The sequence below is a fragment of the Xenopus laevis genome, chromosome 3L (genome assembly GCF_017654675.1).
Source record: "Xenopus laevis strain J_2021 chromosome 3L, Xenopus_laevis_v10.1, whole genome shotgun sequence".
Lineage (NCBI taxonomy): Eukaryota > Metazoa > Chordata > Amphibia > Anura > Pipidae > Xenopus > Xenopus laevis.
This window is the reverse complement of record NC_054375.1, coordinates 6,156,161-6,177,629: the sequence shown is the minus strand read 5'-3', so window position 1 is coordinate 6,177,629 and position 21,469 is coordinate 6,156,161. Positions and strand designations below refer to the sequence as shown.

Below are 21,469 nucleotides of genomic sequence, written 5' to 3'. Positions count from 1 at the left end.
TTACCTATAAGCCCACCCCCTTCTGAGTCAGCTAAACCAGCGGATTGATCACATGCTGCAAGAGCCCCACCTTCTGGTCAGAAGGAAGCACTGCAGCCCAACATAATCACCTAAATAAGGGGCCAAGAAATTATGGATTTTGAGCTGCCTAAACCCCCTTCCCCCTAACATCGCATCCCATTAACCAGAAACGTTATTCAAGTCCATACCATCAGCGACATAATGATCCGGCCCTGAATTCGTTCCAATCCATTTACTCCATTTTTCTCTAAAATCTTGTAAATGTCCAGACTGGATCATTATGGGACCCCAGGCTTTAAAAGGCCTGTGGTTTTTTATTTATTCTTTTTGCATGCCACCCTTTTGCCCTCATTTTTCCTCTAAAATGCACCTTTTCCATCTTAAAAAAAAAGAAAATGAAATGGTTGAGAAAGGTCAGAAAATCTCAGTGCTTGCTTGATGGCTTATTTAAAGAGACGGTTCCTTGATTCAGCGTATTATCTTCCCAATTTGCACAAATCTTTCAGCAGCAGCAATTTTATCCAGCAGCTAATCAATTCCACCATAGAATGGAGAGCTAAAGCAACCCGGGCTGCGGCGGAAACAGTGATGGCGAAAAACAGAGTGGGGGGACCATTACTCAAGAAACAGGTCTAAATTGATTCCCAGTATTATTCACGAGAGGGGATAAAAGATGATTACGCCGGCACTAAGTGATGAGCATGGAACGATTAAAGTGATTAATTCAGTATGTAAAGGAGATTCCTCCTTCTGCCACTAGGTGGAGTATGCAGCAAAAAACAACAGCACAGAAAACAGCCTGGCAAAATCCTTGGAAAGTGGCACTGCTGCAAAAGCAAAAGTCATGATTACCTCCATTTAATTGAATGGGAAATGCATAAAAGTGCAAGTGAGTATTTCCAGCCGGAAAAACGCTCAGATCTGCCCTTCCCTGCTCCTTTGTCTTTCAAGTGAACGGGCAATGGCTTTTCCCAGTACTTGTTGCTTTCCGGCATGGGGCCCCTCTTCTATTGTAAGTGGAATGAGCGGTTGCAAAGCAGCACCAAATACATACATATCCATCGTTACTCTTTGTGAAAGCTTATTTCCCCTTTAATATAAACCCCCTTTAATATAAAACCCTGTCACCCTCAGTAACAAGGTGCATTGTGGGCAAAAAACAAAGTGCTCTCTACTACCCCCCTGTGACAACCCTGCTATGTTATTGGCTATACATTGGGCACAGGTTCCCCATAAACCAAATACAGAATGATTTGTTTCCCTCTGATCAGCCCCTCGAACATAAGTGCAGAGTGGATTCAGCTGTCAAACAGGGGAAGGTGTTTATAACTAACTGCCTATAATAATCCTTACAGCTAATTAACCTCTGTGCTTCCGCTGTGGTCCCTACACAAGCAATTAGACTAATAGAACCACAGAACCAAGACATGACGTGGCCCCAACGCATTTTGCAGCCAACAGTCAATTCAGGGAAATTACAATTCCTGGTCTCCTTGAACCTGCAATATCATTCATCTCTAAAAGACCCATCAAAAATTCACTATTTCTTTCTATGATTTTCTTATTAGCAAGGTTCCCAGTCAGACTTGTGGTACGGTCGATTGCCCTGGAACCCATATATATCCCTGCACAGCAGCAGCTGAATATAAAGTAACATGGCAGAAATACATTGTCTGAGTCTTTAGACACATAAACTTAAGCAACTATAGCCTCAGGTATAGTAGAGAGAGATGGTGCCTATAGTTCATTAGTGGGTCTCAGTAAAGTTCCTTCTACATCAGTATTTAAAATAAGGCACATCATTACTTTTGAGCTAATGCTGGGGTCACAACGCTAACTCCAACTGAGTCACCCATCCAGAGATCAAGAAAACAAAACCATGATAGTTCTAATTCTATGAGTTGGGAACCAAAATTGGGTCGCTGTGCAGTTCATGGTGGGTCTCAATGAAGTTCCTTCTACATCAGTATTTAAAATAAGGCACATCCTTACTTCCGAGCCAATGCTGGGGTCACAACGCTAACTCCAACTGGGTCCTCTAAGAAACCATTCCCTGCCAGCCCAACTGCCATTTCAGCCTCATGAGTCACAGCCAATGTTGCCCAAAAAGGCATCCATTTGCCTAAACCTGAGCACATAAACACTAGGTTGACAACTATCTCATTGAGGTCAACTTTTCCAAAGCCACCCATCCAGAGAATAATAAAACAAAACCATTAGCATGCTGGTTCTAATTCTGTGAGTTGGGAACCAAAATTGGGTCTCCATACGGTTCACTGTGGGGCTCAGGAAAGTTCCTGTTACATCAGTATTTGAAATAAGGCAGATCATTACTTCTAAGCCAATGCTGAGGTCACAACGCTAACTCCAACTGGGTCCTCTAAGAAACCATTCCCTGCCAGCCCAACTGCCAATTCAGCCTCATGAGTTGCAGCTAATGATGCCCAAAAAGGCATCCGTCCATTTTCCTGAACCTGAGCACATACACACTAAGTTGACAACCATCTCATTGAGGTCAACCTTTCCAAAGCCACCCATCCAGAGAATAAGAAAACAAAAACATTCACATGATGAGTCTAATTCTATGAGTCACCCAAAAAACAAAACCATGATGGTTCTAATTTTATGAGTTGGGAACCCAATTTGGGTCTCTGTGAGGTTCATATTGGGTCTCAGTGAAGTTCCTGTTACATCAACATTTGAAATAAGGCAGATAATTACTTCTTGTCCAAAAATGCATCCATTTGCCTAAACCTGAGCATATAAACACTAGGTTGACAACTATCTCATTGAGGTCAACCTTTCCAAAGCCACCCATCCAGAGAGTAAGAAAACAAAACCATTAGCATGATGAGTCTAATTCTAACCAAAATTGGTTCTCCATACGGTTCACGGTGGGGCTCAGTGAAGTTCCTGCTAAATCAGTATATGAAATAAGGCAGATCATTACGCTAACTCCAACTAGGTCCTCTAAGAAACCATTCCCTGCCAGCCAATACAGCCTCATAAGGGGCAACCAACGATGCTGCCCAAGATTTCAAGAACCTTTTCTGACGGGAACATTCTAGCATTTTAGTCACCAACATTCCATCATTGGAAACTTTCAATAAGAAAACCTTATTCGTCTGTGCTCAAGTTGATGCTACACATAATAGAAAGACATAGGCTTGGAGGTCCTTGGGGAATTTATTTTTCGCTTCATTTATGTCAACAATGAGAATCTAACAAGCTGGAGATGGCTGGACCACCTGGGGGGTGAAGTATGAAGGCACAGAATGAAGAAATCTGATGCATGGAGACAATTCCATTTCTAAGGCTTTTGCCATTTTGTATCTACTGTTTAACTTTCATATTGTTACATGAATGTTCTTCAAACAAGTACAGCCCCTGAAATCTTTCTAAATGTTACCGGTGAACCATTTATCTAGATATCTAGATTTATCATGGAAAGATATAGCTCCATACTGTGCAGGCACCCATAAACGTCAACATAGTCCTAAATCTGGACACTATCCCACTGCTCTTAGACTGTTTTTAAAATAACCCATCCCAGACTGTATAGTTGATTGTATAACTTTGGAAGATATGGAGCTATTTACTCACATAATTGCACCTGCAATTGATACCATGTAACTACTCAGTCGGAGGACCCAGCTGGGTTCCAAAGCATTTAAGAAGAAGGTTGACATGAGGAAATTTATCTCATACACATCTTACACGGCTTGCAAGACACAGAATAGCGCACACTTGTTTCGGTAATATGAAAATGCTTCAGGCTGAGCATATGAAATTGTTTGGCAGTCCCTTTACTGACAGACCCCTTCCCTGTGGTTATTTACCATTCATACCTGTTTTCAAAGAATCTGTTGTCAGCCTTTAATCCTGTTAGAAAGCATCAGGAGGGAAATGAATCATCGTTGGCTTGGTTTATTGTACGCCAGTGGGTGAAGACACCTCAAATGTTTGAACAAATGTTAAATTGACTCCAGGTAGGCAATGAAGTTGGCTGATGATGGGGGGACCTGTGAGGGTGCTAATTTCCACAGGGAGATGATGGTATCTAGGTCAACGTTGACCTTGTTCATCTGTAGGGCTGATGGGTGCCTTTTCTGATCAGAGGTCCATGCTTGGAAGTATCTGTAGATTGGTGTGCTTGACCTTTAATTGGGTCTAGGAAAGTTTTAGCTTGCTGGTTTCAGAGACCGGTATTAGGACACCAAGAGAGGTTTGTAGTAATGGTCACTGGGACTCTATAAATGGGGTTACTTGTTGGAGAATCCCTTTACATGTCAAGGTGCTGGAGCATCTGCTTCCCCCACCCCCTGTATATATCAGTTTATAGGTAGAAACACAAAAGAGTGGATTACCTTTAATTGTTGCTCTTTGTATATGTAGACCAGGGTTTCTCCAGTGAGGATAATCTTGGAGGAGGTCCTGGTGGATGAAAAGAGAAGCAGAGCTGTGATCTCACACTTGGTCAGTAGCTGGTGCTTATCTTGGGGTGTAAATGGATCCTAAATGGGGGATTGGAGTTGTACCTTTACCTGGTGGTTTGGTTATTGGTAATGAGATCCATCCAGGGGGTTTTGAACTTCACTCTTGTTTGGGTCTCCTCTTGTTAATGAGGGTCCCAACTAAGGGCTTTGAGTTTGTCTCCAGCCTGGGGAGGGTCTCTTGTATGGTCCCTGGAGGCCTGGGGGCTTCTCCTGCTAATCAGCTACTTGTCACAGTTGGACTGGGGGTCCTTGTTAGTAAGAGGTTCCCTATTGAGTCCTTGCAGTGTTTGGTTTATGGGGGGTCCTTCTATGAAGTGTGAGATGATTATTAAGGAACAGCTGGTGGATCGGAGGTTGTTCAAGGCCCGAGTTGGTGTCAGTTTGAGAGCAGCTGCCCCGGCCTGTGCCTCACACTCAGCCTCGGACTCTCCTGCCACTAAACCCGCGCCCCCGACACGTTGCCCTTGACTCCCGACTCCTCCAGTGCGACTGTGTCTCTGGGCCGGAGATGTCGCGGCTGCTTCTCTCTGCGCTACAGGCGGGCCCGGCTTTCAGCACCAGGGACAGATCCTCAGGCAGTTGATACCGGCCGAGTCAGGCTGAGGGGTCGCGCAGATCAGGAGCGGGGGCTGGAGATACAGAGAAGTGTAACGTGATCCTCTCCTGCAGCTCTGACTCTGTCTCTCCCTGCGCCCCCGGACTTCTAGCGACCCCCCTTCCCTTCTTCAGTATTTCCCTCCCACTCCCGAATCTGCTCCTTCCCCTCAATCCCTCCCACCCCCAATTCTCCTCCCCCTATCAGTGTCCCTCCCCAGGCCCTTCCTTCTCCATGAGGGTCTCACCCACTATCTGCTCTGTCCCTCCCTCTTATTCGCATTTCCCTCCCTCCCAACTGCCAATTTCAGCCAAATCTGTCTGTGTCCCTCCCACCCCCCCAGCTGTTACCCAATCTCACTTCTATCCCACACTCTGTCCTTTCCCTCTGTCTCTATCTGTCCCTCTGTCTGTATCTGTCCCTCTGTCTCTATCTGTCCCTCTGTCTCTATCTGTCCCTCTGTCTGTATCTGTCCCCCTGTCTGTATCTGTCCCTCTGTCTGTATCTGTCCCTCTGTCTCTATCTGTCCCTCTGTCTCTATCTGTCCCTCTGTCTGTATCTGTCCCCCTGTCTGTATCTGTCCCTCTGTCTCTATCTGTCCCTCTGTCTCTATCTGTCCCTCTGTCTGTATCTGTCCCTCTGTCTGTCTCTGTCCCTCTGTCTCTATCTGTCCCTCTGTCTGTATCTGTCCCTCTGTCTCTATCTGTCCCTCTGTCTGTATCTGTCCCTCTGTCTCTATCTGTCCCTCTGTCTCTATCTGTCCCTCTGTCTCTATCTGTCCCTCTGTCTCTATCTGTCCCTCTGTCTCTATCTGTCCCTCTGTCTCTATCTGTCCCTCTGTCTGTATCTGTCCCTCTGTCTCTATCTGTCCCTCTGTCTGTATCTGTCCCTCTGTCTCTATCTGTCCCTCTGTCTCTATCTGTCCCTCTGTCTCTATCTGTCCCTCTGTCTCTATCTGTCCCTCTGTCTGTATCTGTCCCTCTGACTCTATCTGTCCCTCTGTCTGTATCTGTCCCTCTGTCTGTATCTGTCCCTCTGACTCTATCTGTCCCTCTGTCTGTATCTGTCCCTCTGTCTGTATCTGTCCCTCTGTCTCTATCTGTCCCTCTGTCTGTATCTGTCCCTCTGTCTGTATCTGTCACTGTGTCTAACCCCATTCTGACTGTAGCCCCCCCCCCCCAATATTCTCTCTGCCCCTCCCTCTGGCTGATCATCTTTCTGTCCTCAATGATTTATTCCTCCCAATCCCACAGCCCACTCTGTTCCACACTCCCTCTCTCTCTCTCGCTCTCTCTCACACACTTAAATCAAATCAGCTTTAGTGGCAGCTCTCTCTCTCACACACACACACACACACACTCATGCTCTTTCTCACACACTCTCTCACACTCTCTCTTTTACACACACTCACACACACACACACACACTCTCTCCTTCTCTCACACAGACTCTCTCTCACTCTCTCTCCATCTTTCTCCATCCCCAGACATCTATGTCCCGCTTCTCTAAAGAATGATACTTTTCCAAATGTGTAGCACTTTCTCCATCCTTCCCAGTGCCTTTTGTACCTACCAGTGGTGTTACCATAAGGGGGGCAGACACATATTCCTCCCTGTCTCTAAAATCTCTCCATCCCGGTATTTGCACTTCCCAACCCTCGTTCTACCCCCCCCCCTTGTTCTTAATCTCTGGACAATGACTGTGTCTTCCCCAAATATCCCTGTTGTTCTCCTGTCTCTGCCAACGTCTAGTGAGCACTCCTTCTCCCTATGAACAACCCACCCTTCCCTTTCTCTCTACCTTTTCTTTCCTTTCCAAAATAATTATGGTGAGTAGGCAGGGCTGCCATCAAGAATCACCAACCCTATGTGATGGAGTAAAGTTATAGTACCTACAAGCAGAGGTTGGGGGTGTTTGTGGATTTAGTTTGGACTAGTGATGGGTGAATTAGGCCAGTTTCGCCGAATAATTCGCGAATTTCCCGCAAAATTTGTGGTACGCCGATACGCCAATTTTGACACCGGGGTTAAAGTCAATGGGCGTCTGAAGTGTGTTGACGTGCGATGGTTTTGCAGCAAGCGACTTTTCCGTCGCACGTCCAAAAGTTTTTGACACTGGCTGAAATTTTAGTTCTGCGAATTTTCGCTGCAGTTTTGCAAATTTATTTGCGAGTGGCAAAACGCGGAAATTCACTGTGAATTCGATCCTGGTGAATTTATTCCCCATCACTAGTTTGGACACCTGGGTTTTGTATTTGTTTCCACTCAGGTGGTTGGGCCAAGTCTTTCAGAACTCCCAGCAACCCTCTACTTTTCTTTCGGTCCCATTTACAGCCTTTCACGTTGTTTTATTATCCTGCTGTCTGTTTCCATCCTGATTCCTTCTGAAGATTAAAGGGGTGGTTCATCTTTAAGGTAACTTAAGCAACTTTTCAATTGGTCTTCATTTTTTCTTTTGTTTTAGCTTTTGAGTTATTTGCCTTCTTCTTCTTCTGATTACTTCCAGCTTTCAAATGGGGGTCACTGACCCCATTTAAAAAACGGGGCTACAAATGTATTGTTATTGTTACTTTTTATTACTCATCTTTCTATTCAGAGCCTCTTCTTTTCATATTCCAGTCTCCCTAGCAACCAAACGGCTGAAATTGCAAACTGGAGAGCTGCTGAATAAAACGCTAAATAACTCAAAAACCACTAATAATAAAAAATGAAAACCTATTGCAAATTTGTCTCAGAATATGACAATCTACATCAGGGATCCCCAACCATTTGAACCCGTGAGCAACATTCAGATGTAAAAGGAGTTGGGGAGCAACACAAGCATGAAAAATGTTCTTGGGGTGCCAAATAAGTGCTGTGATTGGCCATTTAGTAGCCCCTATGTGAATTGTCATTGTCAACCTACATTGAGGCTCTGTTTAGCAGTACACCTGGTTTTTATACAACCAGAACTTGCCTCCAAGCCTGGAATTCAATAATATGACCTGCTTTGAGGCCCCTGGGAGCAACATCCAAGGGGTCGGAGAGCAACATGTTGCTCACGAGCTACTGGTTGGGGATCACTGATCTACATCATACCAACAGTTAATTTAAAGGTGAACAACCCCCTTAATAGATCATTATGAGTTATTAGAGTTATTAACCTTCAGGCCTTTGTTTCCTTTGACCTTTCATTTTTTGTTTCGACTTGCCCTTTAATCCTCCCCACCATCCCCTCCTGAAGCCTCTGTTGCCTTTATTTAGTTCCAAATTTAATTCTCATGATTGAACCAGGATTGGGCCAAGACTGAGCTTGATTACCCCATGCCCATTGCACTCCTACCTCCATAATGATCAGGGCCCCTCAATTCTTTTGCACCCCTCCTTCTATCCCACCTGCTCCTTTAGATTTGCCCCCAGCCTCTGTACTTGCAGCTGCAGCAGAACTAGTGAGACATACTGTGTGCCAGTCTCCAGGGAGGTGGGTGTGGAAATTGCACAGTTTGTACCCGTCTCGCTCTTCCTACACCCCTTGTGAACTCCCCCGTGAGTTAATGCTCCTGTCTAGGCTGCTGATAGAATACTGTTCCCATGAGCTTACAGCTTCTCTCTCTCTGCTTTTTGTAGACTCTACTGCATTGTTTTTCCTCATTTGATTTGCTGTTCATCTGCTGAGGTCAATAAGCAAATCCCTTCCAGGAAGCTCAGCAGCAGCAGCAGCAGGTGCCCAGTAACTAAATGCACTTGATATGGGGCAGCCCATTGACCCTTTACTGGTTTAAAGGTGAAGTCTGGAAGGAGCATAATCACTTGTCATTGGAAGTGGTAGAGCAGCAGCGATAGTAATGGTATAAAGATTCTATCTTCGGCATGTAATCTTGATTGTCAGCTCTTCTGACGTTATCTTTCTTGCTAAAGAATAGGCGGGGGTGGAGAAGGCTGCTGGCATGTCCGACTGTCTTTCTACAAGGATTACGTTGCTTTGTTGGCAGGAAATACCATTGCAATATAAATGAATATGACAGTATTTTGCTATAGTTTTTATTAGGCAGTCTGTTCTGCTTCTAGTGCCTGTTTATCCTGGAACAGAAATGTATCACCAGTCAGTCTCATGCTCACAAATTCTGTCATTCTGCCAGCAGGAAAAACAAAGAAACTGTGGGCACAGAATGGGCTGAGCTCTTCAGTTAAGATGGGCAACATGTAGTATTTACATTTTCCTTTCTAATTAAAGGGCCACAGGATAATACCTATGCTGTTCCTGCTGGATTGTGCTTAGTACAGGGAATACCTATGCTGCCTTAGTTTTATGGGATCTCTCTGTACAGACTATGAGCAAACTTAGGGACTGTTCCTGCTGAATTGTGCTTAGTACAGGGGAATACCTATGCTGCCATAGTTTTATGGGATCTCTCTGTACAGACTATGAGCAAACTTAGGGACTGTTCCTGCTGAATTGTGCTTAGTACAGGGGAATACCTATGCTGCCATAGTTTTATGGGATCTCTCTGTACAGACTATGAGCAAACTTAGGGACTGTTCCTGCTGAATTGTGCTTAGTACAGGGAATACCTATGCTGCCTTAGTTTTATGGGGTCTCTCTGTACAGACTATGAGCAAATTTAGGGGAATGTTCCTGCTGAATTGTGCTTAGTACAGGGAATACCTATGCTGCCATAGTTTTATGGGATCTCTCTGTACAGACTATGAGCAAACTTAGGGGACTGTTCCTGCTGAATCGTGCTTAGTACAGGGAATACCTATGCGTGCCTTAGACTTAAATTAGTATTAACCCTATGCAGGCAACTTTCCTTTCATTACCCTGGAACATAGAAAGGGGTCATACATTTTTGTCATTACGCCCCTGTGGACTTCCCAGCCCAATCCCCTCTTTTATGATTGACACTGAGGTTACACCTGTTTCCAGAACTTTCTAAAACAAAACTCCCTGTCCCACCCTGCCATCTAGTGACTGGAACTTGTACTTACAGTAAAACAAACTGCATTAACCCCTCTTACATCCTGGATGGACAATCATCTCCTGGGCCTGAAGAGGCAGATGTTGACTGGGGACCCCAAAGATCCAGGTTTATGGGGTGAACTTAATTGATGAGCCTGTGTTTTGGGGAGGGGGCTTCCAAAACTTCCCTTAGGATTGAACAGGAGAATATTTATTGTACCCCACAATGTATTTCATTTATATGGATGCCGTTTTTAATCAGGCCAGATCTAACCCGTGACTACATATTCTATTTCTTTTGCTCCTCAGAACCCCCCTTGGATCAGCACATCCTCCCACTGTATTTTCTAATAGAATTTGTGCTGAAATGCCAGGGTAATATTTTGCTGATGAGTAAAAAGCATTAAAATCCCAAGAAGAAGAAAAAAAAAAGAAAAAAATAGTCAATTGCGGGTTTGGAACATGTTAATCTCATCCGGTAACTGGCGGCATCTCCTATAAAAAAACCCGGTCTGGCTAAAAGCCCTGGAAGAGCAGCACTTAAGAAACAGCGAGCTGTGCAGGAGACCTTTCTGTCTGGCTGCGCTTGATGTGTCTGTGAGACGTCTCTTCTCAGTCACTGTGTTCTTATCTTGCCATTTCGCTTAGGGGAAATCGAATACCCGAATAATTCTGGATCCGTCACTCCTTGCTCTCTATCCAAACATGTTACACCACTCCTGGGAAAGAGGAGAAAGCTCCATGCGCACAAAAGTTGACTTGCCAACTTCTTCCCACACTTGGCAGAGGCAGCAATAACAGGCTTAAGGAGAAAAGAAGATTTTATTTAAAAATGCATTAAGAGCTGCTTCGTTTGATGGAGAGTGCACCCAAAGATACAGTAAGGGAGGTGCCTTATTTTGTGAAAAATGTGTCTAGGGACACAAAACAGTAAGAGAGTGTCACCAGTGTCGGACTGGGACACCAGGGGCCCACCCAAAACCCTTAGACCAGGGGCCAACCCAAACACCTTTAGACCAGGGACCCACTGGAAGTATTATTTTCTTCCTTTCCGTACTCAACCTCTATGCTCCTATTCTCTTTTCTTTACATACTATAACCTATTATTCCATCTATTTAGCCTCTTTATTCTCATAGAAATAGGGAATGGCCATGAAATAAGCCAAATGTTTAGAAGCAGGAGGGCCCACTGACACCTTAGCCCACCGGGTGGGACTAGAACATTCTGATGGAAGCTTACAGGAGGAGGGGCAGGGAGTCTGTGAACACACTGGCAGCTTACACAGGGCAGAACAGGGAGTCTTCAGTGGATGGGACTAGAATACTCCCCAGAGGGGAGGAGCTGTGAGTCTGTGACTAGAACACTGGAAGCTTATAGGAGGAGCTACAGGGAGTCTGTAATTCAAATAGTGGATGGGGCTTAAACACTTTGTTGGAAGTTTACAGTGGAGGGGTAGGGTGTCTGTGACTCAAGCAGTGGGCAGGACTAGAACACTGGAAGCTTACAGGAGGATGGACAGGGAGTCTGTAACTCAAGTAGTGGGTGGGACTAAAACACTCTGAAACTTACAGGGGAGTGGTAGGGAGTCTGTGACTCAAGCTGTGGGCCGGACTAGAAGACTCTGATGGCAGCTTACAGGAAGATGGACAGGGAGTCTGTGACTCAAGCATTGGGTGGGACTAGTTTGATTTACAGAGATACCTAGAGGTTTTGCTCCTTTGTGACTGTAGGGAAATTTTGCCCAACCCCAATCCTGTATAATTTCTACATTTACATAATCATTTCATTCATGTCTAGATGAGGGCAACTAACTGAAGGGCCATTAAAACCATCTAGCGGGGGTGAACGTGAGTTCAACATCTCTGATATTTTCCATCTAAATGTGGTCGTTACTACGGAACCTTTTAGAGGGAGAAAGAATCTCTGCGGTAGCTTTGATTTTCCATTAATGTGAAAAATACATCGAAATGCTGAAATTCTCTTCTGCTCTCAGCCTAATGGACAGGTAAGATCAAGGGCAGGTCTGGATAACTCAGCTTGGGGATCAGTGCCCCCCACCTCCGCCCTTTAACCTGTGAAAGCCCACACACATAATTTAAGTGCACACTATGATTTTATTATTGCTGCAATGCACAGTATCATTATCAAATGAAGAGCTGTATGGGGGCCTATAAGGATAGACAGAAAACAATGGATTCATGTGTAAAGGCTGAAACTGTAAGCAGAATCAGTAGCACCTTTGCTAGGAAAAATCAACCAATCAGCTACAAGATTTGTCCAATATACATCGACGTGTGGGGCCAAAGTCTACAGCTATCCAACCAATCATTCTCGATGGTGGGCATTAGATTGTAAGCTCTGCTGTGCTGATAAACTGTTACTGCATATCTTTATTTGTAAATAGTGAAATCAGTTCATTATCAGAAATCTGATCTTCATTCCAATGAATTGGTCCTGGGAGCAAAGATGTCAATGGTCAAAATAGCAAAGATGTCAATGGCTCCCCCTAGTGGAAGAGTTATATACAAATGCCATCAGCCAGTGCAGATCTTTGCTATAAAATGACTAATAAAGGGGTTTGTTCTTGCGGGGGGAGGCATGTTCTTTCCCTCAGTGCTAGAGGCTTTAATAGCAGATTTTTAAACAGCAGTCTCTATAATTGTCACCCTCTCCCCCCCATACCAGCTATTGTCTGTGAAGATGGGAGAGATATTGCTTGTTCTATTCCATCACAATGATAAGATGTATATACAGTACTGTATAATCACTAAGCACAACACTCTGACTCTATAGTTATATTATATTTTACTATCATGTGATGCAGAGGCGTATATAGATAGATAGATAGATAAGATAGATAGATAGATATCTACCCAGATATATGTCTGGGTTCTGGGGTCAGCAATGCCCTGCAGCCCAAAACATGAAATAACTTTAGGAACAAAACCAACACAATGAGCACATTGGGGAGCACAAGGATATAACTGGGCCCTTTGGCATCTGTGTGTCCAACAGGGAAATACATTGGCAAATCTCTCTGGCTTATCTACTGGGCTGGGGCTGAGCTGGAGAGTGACCAGGAGGTTGGTGTCTCTAGATCTCGCCATGTCTTTAAAACACTGTGTAGACGCTGTGTATATACATTTTTAAGAGAATTTGACTTGTGATGGGGACCTGGGGTTAATGGCCAGGAATGAAAGTTGCTTGGGACATCACAGAAATTATTTAGCATAGGATTGCTGCATGAGACTGATGGGTTCCTGGAATTATTGCACAGGGCTGGCATTGAATGATGGCGCTGATGGGTACCTGGGATTGTTGCATGGTGTTGAGGAGATATTGGAATTGATGCATGAGATGAGTAAAGGCCTGAGGATGGAGAACAGGAATGAAAGGAGCTTGTTGCATTCTGCTGGGGAAAGATTAGGATTGATGGGTTCCTGGAATTGACGCATGGGATGACTAAAGGCCTGGGGATGAAGAACAGGAATGATAGTTCTTGGGACTTGTTCACAAAAATAATGGGGCAGAGGATTGATGCATGGGACTGATGGGTCTGGCATTGAATGAAGGTGTTGATGGGTACCTGGGATTGTTGCATGAGATGATGGGGGCATAGGATTGATGCAGGGGTTCCTGGAATTGTTGCACAGAACTGGCATTGAATGGAGGCACCGATGGGTTCCTGGGATTGTTGCATATTTTGCACTGGAGAACCTGAACCTATGGTTATACCTAGTGTGATAGGAATAGCTAAAGGCAGCCCAGTTGCAGGGGCTTAGAGAAACCAGTGGTGGAGTGCAAACACATGTACAGTTTCATCCCTAAAGTTTGGGGTAGAGCCGGGGAGCCCTAAGAACATATTTCTGGTTTACCAGTGATGGTCAGGAAAAAGCATTTTAATCTCCCACTTTACCAAACTTTGTCCCAAGAGAAGCAAATAACTTGGAGAGGAGAAGACTAAGGGATTGAGGAGAAGTTGATGTAGGAATTTTGTCCCCAAGTTCTCAGAAGAAACACAGATTACTCCAACCTTCCTACACACAGAAGCCGAAGCGCAACATAATAACTGAGCCTCCCCACACTGACAGGGGAAGATTGTAGGAGACCAAGTGATAATAACTTTACCTTCTCATAATAACGTCGGACTAGATTGCAGATTTTATGTATCAGCGCCCCATGGGACTGCATTTAGTGTCATGCCTAAAAAAAATGGGGCTTTTGAACATCTACAAAATTTGTTTTTGTTCTCGCAAGTCGTCCGAGTGGAGAAATATACAAGATTACAAAATATTAGCAAAATAATAAAACACCAAAGAAATTATGTTTTTCCAAAACTCAGTACGGTTGCCTGTTAACAGATTTATATACGGTAAAATTACTGCTTTGCTCATTTTGCTTTAATTTGGGGCACAGATTTCAGTGACTTCTAATACCTTATCATTTACAGTAGGGGGTACATTATCCCTTATAATACATGGGTGATACTCAGAGTTCCCTGTATAACTCAGCCTGCAGCCTTGTGCCTTTATATGGTCACAGAACAACCCCTCAGTGACTTCTAATATCCTTATCATTTACAGTAGGGGGTACATTATCCCTTATAATACATGAGTGATACTCATAGTTCCCTGTATAACTCAGCCTGCAGCCTTGTGTCTTTATATGGTCACAGAACCTCAGTGACTTCTAATATCCTTATCATTTACAGTAGGGGGGTACATTATCCCTTAATACAGAGCTGTCCCAATTGGTGGCCCCCAGGGGCGATCCTGGCCCATCTGCCGCCTGAGGCAGCAGCAGTTGCTGCTGCCCCCCCTCCCCCGGAAATTCACTCTTAAAGGACCAGGAGCAGCATTTTTGCTGCCCCTGGTACCTAGTGGGGCACTGCCGCCTGAGGCGACAGCCTCAACTTGCCCTCATTGGCGAAGCACCCCTGGTAGCCCCCCCTTTTGTGGCCCCCCACATGCTGTGTCTTCTTACAATATGTACGATTTAAAAGGTAACACTATAGAGATAAACTGACCCCTGCATTGTTTAAACCTCAAATTCAGACTAATCCCCTGTATTGTTCACACTTTTGACACCTCTATTGTATATATCCTAAAGGCCTGTACAGTTCACATCTGAGAACCAGTGCTGCCTATGTGTGCCATTCTCTGCTTGCCCAGTGCTGCTTGTGTGTGCCATTCTCTGCTTGCCCAGTGCTGCTTGTGTGTGCCATTCTCTGCTTGCCCAGTGCTGCTTGTGTGTGCCATTCTCTGCTTGCCCAGTGCTGCTTGTGTGTGCCATTCTCTGCTTGCCCAGTGCTGCTTGTGTGTGCCATTCTCTGCTTGCCCAGTGCTGCTTGTGTGTGCCATTCTCTGCTTGCCCTGCGCTACCTGTGGAATGTAAGCCTGTTAGGGGTTTGTTCTTGGGGTTATTCGCATTTGGAAATTGTTGTTAAGGGCCCATAAGGTATTTAATCATGTGTTGGGGGGTTGTTGTATTATCCACAGGGGAGGATGAGGCATATGGATTTAAGGGTATGTTTTAACATGACTTAAATTTTTCACATATGAGAGATGAGGGATTTCCCTGCAGTGAGCACCAACCATTTGTTTTTTTGGTGAGCTACCGCCGTTAATGTGGATATGATCTTAAAAGTTCTTGTGGTAATATGGGTGTGGTTTACAGTGGGTGTGGTTTAAAAGGGGGAGTGGTCAACACTGACTTATATTATCGGCCTTCCACCGCATAGGCCAGTAAAATGTTGGCCCTCGGTACCACAGAAATTGGACAGCACTGCCTTAATACATGTGTGATACTTAGAGTTCCCTGTATAACTCAGCCTGCAGCCTTGTGCCTTTATATGGTCACAGAACAACCCCTCAGTGACTTCTAATATCCTTATCATTTACAGTAGGGGGTACATTATCCCTTATAATACATGAGTGATACTCAGAGTTCCCTGTATAACTCAGCCTGCCAGCCTTGTGTCTTTATATGGTCACAGAACAACCCCTCAGTGACTTCTAATATCCTTATCATTTACCAGTAGGGGGTACATTATCCCTTATAATACATGAGTGATACTCAGAGTTCCCTGTATAACTCAGCCTGCAGCCTTGTGCCTTTATATGGTCACAGAAACAACCCCTCAGTGACTTCTAATATCTTATCATTTACAGTAGGGGGTACATTATCCCTTATAATACATGAGTGATACTCAGAGTTCCCTGTATTAACTCAGCCTGCAGCCTTGTGCCTTTAATATGGTCACAGAACAATCCCTCAGTTCACTTCTAATATCCTTATCATTTACAGTAGGGGGTACATTATCCCTTACAATACATGAGTGATACTCAGAGTTCCCTGTATAACTCAGCCTGCAGCCTTGTGCCTTTATATGGTCACAGAACAACCCCTCAAGTGACTTCTAATATCCCTTATCATTTACAGTAGGGGGTACATTATCCCTTATAATACATGAGTGATACTCAGAGTTCCCTGTATAACTCAGCCTGCAGCCTTGTGCCTTTATATGGTCACAGAACAATCCCTCAGTCACTTCTAATATCCTTATCATTTACAGTAGGGGGTACATTATCCCTTACAATACATGAGTGATACTCAGAGTTCCCTGTATAACTCAGCCTGCAGCCTTGTGCCTTTATATGGTCACAGAACAACCCCTCAGTGACTTCTAATATCCTTATCATTTACAGACAGGGGCATTAAGTGCAAGGAAATGACAAGCAAATAACTAATGCACTGCAGGCAGGCGTCCATTAATATTGTTCTGATGCCAAATGATATTGTATGGGTGCCCAATCAATAAGTGGAGGGTTATTAAAGGGAAAGTATCATGCAGTCATTGCACCTTTATGTCTGCCTGTGCCAGTGCAGTCGGGGTTTGGTGGGTCCAACAGACAGTGAGATGTTTAATGTGGAAAGAAGCATAGCGCTGGCCGGAATTACTGATGTGGGAAGAAATAAAATGTGAGCATTGGGCAATCTGCAAGCCAAGCTGTTTATATTAACTTTATATGGGATGGACCGACAACCATTATTATTTATTATTTATGATTATTATACTGAATACACGTATATTTTTAGAGAGCCTACGTATTCCGCAGCTCTATACAATACATGAGTTTATACAAAGAACATACTGAATTACATACATAGCGATCAGATCTATACAAAAAGGTGAAGAGGGATCTGCCCAAAAGAGCTGACAATCTAAAAATATATTCAGGCTTGGGTTTTATATTGTATTATTTTACTAGCCACTGACTCGCTGTTCCGTCTGATCATGTACCTATGAAGTGTATTGGCTCCTGCTTGCCCCCCCCCACAGTCTTTTCTTATTGTAGATGTATATTTATAACCCACTTACAAAATGGGCCGCTCTCTGCAGGCTTACAATCTAATGCAATTTCACGGTCGTGCGCTAGGAATAAAGCCCCTTCTGCTCAATAGAAGCCGACAGCTAGGATTTTTCCTCTGCCACATTTACACGTTTGTGTTTTCATATTCACACTGGAAATGGGTTTTATTGGTGGAATTGTCTGCCCTTTGTTTCCACACACCCGAGCCGCAGCCAGAAGTGACCCTGGATTTCATTTTACCCCAGCCCTCTGCAATTTCTACATGGATCTCTACTTTAGAGGCTGCCATTGGGGGGGAATGATTGAATGATGAGATGCGTCGGGGATAATACAGAGCAGCATTTTGTGCAGGAAAATTTCCCTTTATATCAAACAGGATGGGATTATTTTATAGAAAGGTAACCTTGCCCTCCCCTCCAGATTGTATTGTTCTAGGCTGCTTGTTGGGAGAGAAAGTGGGGGCTTATACACAGTGGTGTAACTAGAGTGCGCCAGGACCCCTGCAAAAAAATCTTTAGAGGGGCCTAGCGCATTCCAATCTCCATCTTCCCATCCACTTCCCATCCTGCCTCTGACCCACCTTCGCCCAACCCACACCCCTCCTCGAATCCGCCCACTCGGTCAGACTTGCATCCCCCTTCTTCGCCACAAGTAAGAGAGTGGCTGGGGAGGAGGGTTTATAGGAGGGCTATAGAAAAAGCAGACCCCACAGTCCAGGCCTTCCTGTTCCCTTGCCCCCCCTGCAACTGCGGGGTCTACTTCCTCTATAGTTACGTCACTACTTATACGACTGACAAAAGATTGTATCATAATTGAGGCCTACGGAGGCTCATTGGGACACATCATATCAGTTGAACATATTTGTACTCCTTGTCCAACAGCATTTCCTAAACTGCCCAACAGATATTCTTAATTTCTTTTACTGTAAACTCGGAGTGGATATGAACCCGTTGCACTACATTTGGTGTAGTCGGCGGGATTGCACCGCTTGTTAATTGAAATTATTTTCCTTTTTGTATAGCAGACTATTACTTACTAAACTGTAAATGTTCCATTGTGGGGTGTTTAAGCGAAAGAGAAGCTGGCAGAACCATGTCTTTATCACATGAACTAGCCAAATATGCTCCCCCTCCCATGGTGTCAAGGTTTTTGTGGGAGGAGGTAGTGGATCAGTTAACTAGTTTTAGCCTTTAAGACAGGCTATGGTAAGAAAGCCATACCAATGGGGGTTTTAACTACTGATCCACAGCTCAGATATGCACTGAAAAAGGACAAAGAGTTTATGCTGAATTTTCATTGTTAGATATCGGTAGAGATGGAATAGTTTGTTTACTCCAAACGTGATATGGAAAATACATCTCTTTGGAGAAATATGGGGGAAGCCATAACCAGACTGCAAGAGAGAGGTTGCATTGCAGGTCTAAAGCAGAACAAAATTTGGCCAAAGCCAGATATGGAACCTTTTACTGCTGGTAGACTGTCTACATGATGATCTCCTTTATTCTCATTACTGGGAGGTATGGGATCATCAGGCAACTGCTCTCTTAGGACAACAGAGGAAAGAGTAAACCAAGTTGCTAGGACTCGAACCCTGGCCTACATAGTAGTCAATTTGCATACTTTCCTGCTGAGCCACTGGAGACATTTAGAGTTCTGAGTTCCAGACTGTCCATATAGACTGCTGTTGCCTCTGATATAATCTTTGTCTCCACCTTTAATCTCATTAAGGCCAAGGGTCAGTAATCTTGTCATCAGGGCCCTATATAGAGGATAAGTAAACCTTAAAAATAAGTGAATGTAAAATTGATGATTGAAATTTATTTATTTTTTTTAAATTCCAAGATATTAAGGGATACATGTGCTGTTAATATGAATGAATTATTTACAACAGCGGCACCTGCTGGTCAGTTTCCCACCAGTCTGACCAGCAGTAGTCAAGGAAGTTGTCAGGAGAAAGAAAGAGGCTGATGTTCTTCTGCTTAGGAAAGATGTGAGAAAGGTTTCTAATTTTATTCCTAAACAGAAGAACATCAGAGCAGCCTCTTTCTTTCTCCTGACAACTTCCTTGACTACTTGCTGGTCAGACTGGTGGAAACTGACCAGCAGGTGGCGCTGTTTTAACAAAATCCATTCATATTAACAGTACATGTATCCCTTAATATCTTGGAATAGAAACAAAATAATGAATGAATGTAAACGACAAAAGTGCTTAGAATAGCCCCTTCATCAATTTAACATTCACTTATTTTTAAGGTTTACTTATTCTATAAGCCAGATCCTCCCAGACAGCTATTGCTGGATCCTTGACTCATGTGTGTGTTCTAGCACTTTATGATTATGTTCTAGCACCTTATGACTGTGTTCTACACCTTATGACTGTGTTCTACACCTTATGACTGTATTCTAGCACCTTATGACTGTGTTCTAGCACCTTATGACTGTGTTCTAGCACTGTATGACTGTGTTCTAGCACCTTATGACTGTGTTCTAACACCGTATGACTGTGTTCTAGCACCTTATGCCTGTGTTCCTGTCTTACCCTGTTCCTGATTGTTCTTCAGTGTTAGTTCCTGCTACCCATCTTTATCTGCTCTCCTGGTTTTGACCCTTGGCCTGTTCCACAAACTTGTATTGCCTTCAGCACCAAAGACCTCTTGCCTGTTTATATCGACTTACTTCATCTTGCAGCCTGTCCCCTGACCTCTGGTTTGTTACACAGACTTACCTTCAGATTGTAATCTCTATTTGTCTTCTGCCTCTTCAGTGCCATCTATTCAAGTTTCCTATTAAACCACTTTCTGAGCACATTTCCGTATTCTGGTTCTTCTAACACCAAACGTGGAGTCACCATGTTATCAAACACTTTGGCTCCACCATTCACCTGTTGCCCAACATGACACAAGCAGAGCTGCAGAGACTCCTAAATCAGAGAAGAAGAAGCCCCATAATTGAGTTCCTAGTGTTCCCAGTGTTCCCAGAGACACAATAGGGTCCCCACAATGGAGTCATATAGGAAATGGAACTTGGTGGTGGCTACAAAGCAAATATTAGGACTTCCTCAGTGAGAATGATGAGACAAGAAAGAGTAGACCCATGGAGAGAGGAGGTATTGCTGGGAGGAGAACATCTCTAAAGCCACATGATTGAAGTTTAGCAGAGGAACAGAAGGAGAGAGATGAGTTTGGGGACAGAGTCGTTCCTTTGATATTATAAATACATTCATCAGAACTTGGGTTTGGGTCACAGTAATAAAGTTCCCCTCAATTGTGAAACCAAAGACCTTGTACTATAGGCGTCTAGTTCATACAACAAAGTGTCCTCACCAACCCAAAACCTGTTTATGATGTTCAAAGAAAACCTTAGAATCATATTGATTGATGGAAGCCATGTGGTCTAGTAGGGTCCAAGTAGAAACTTTATGGACATACAGTAAATAGGAGGGATCAGAGTGTCCTGATAGGTCCGTACATGCAGAAGATTGTTCTGTAGAATCCCACCCTGGACATGGATGTGAAAGGAAGAAGAATCTCACCTAAGACTTGTGCCAGGACAATTAAACATTACTGAATCTTAAACATATCATGAATGTTATATGGTGTATATACAGTAGCCCAGAGCATGTTCTGGGAATCCACAAAAAAGATTGGAGCTACTGAGGGCATCTTCAGAGGATATATCTTCCCTGCTAAAGGGCTGTTGTACAGAACCCCAAAACATATCCTATTTCTTTAATTAGCTTTAGTTCTCCTTTAACTGATCACAACAGATTCCATAGTTACTTTGCTGTGAATACATGTTTGGGGGAGGAGTTGTTGGGCAAACAGCTGAAAATGCTGCTTGCGGCCCCCTCTGTTCTGTGGCCACAATGCTGGAAAAATTACATTTAATTACGGTAATCTCTTAGACAATGTAACGAGTCCGTCACAAACACTGTACATCGGCCGCTCTGCCCTTGCTTAATTCATGGGCTTCTTATTTCATGTCTCCCCTAATTTTTATTCATTTTTGCAACAGGCACGAAGGTCATCTAGTGGGTCTCACCAGA

General features: G+C 44.0%; 1 protein-coding gene across 2 annotated transcripts in view; it reads right to left on the bottom strand.

Annotated features, from left to right (window-relative positions):
• LOC108704366 (LARGE xylosyl- and glucuronyltransferase 1) overlaps window positions 1-5,268 on the bottom strand; it is a 217,024-nt gene extending 211,756 nt beyond the window's left edge. Inside the window, exon 1 of one of the 2 annotated variants that reach the window (XM_041585904.1) lies at window positions 4,389-5,268. The gene's annotated coding sequence lies outside the window, so the exon portion shown is untranslated. Of the gene's footprint in view, window positions 1-3,869 lie in introns of both variants that reach the window. The other variant, XM_018240869.2, reaches the window with a different exon arrangement.
• Window positions 5,269-21,469: the final 16,201 nt, after the last annotated feature.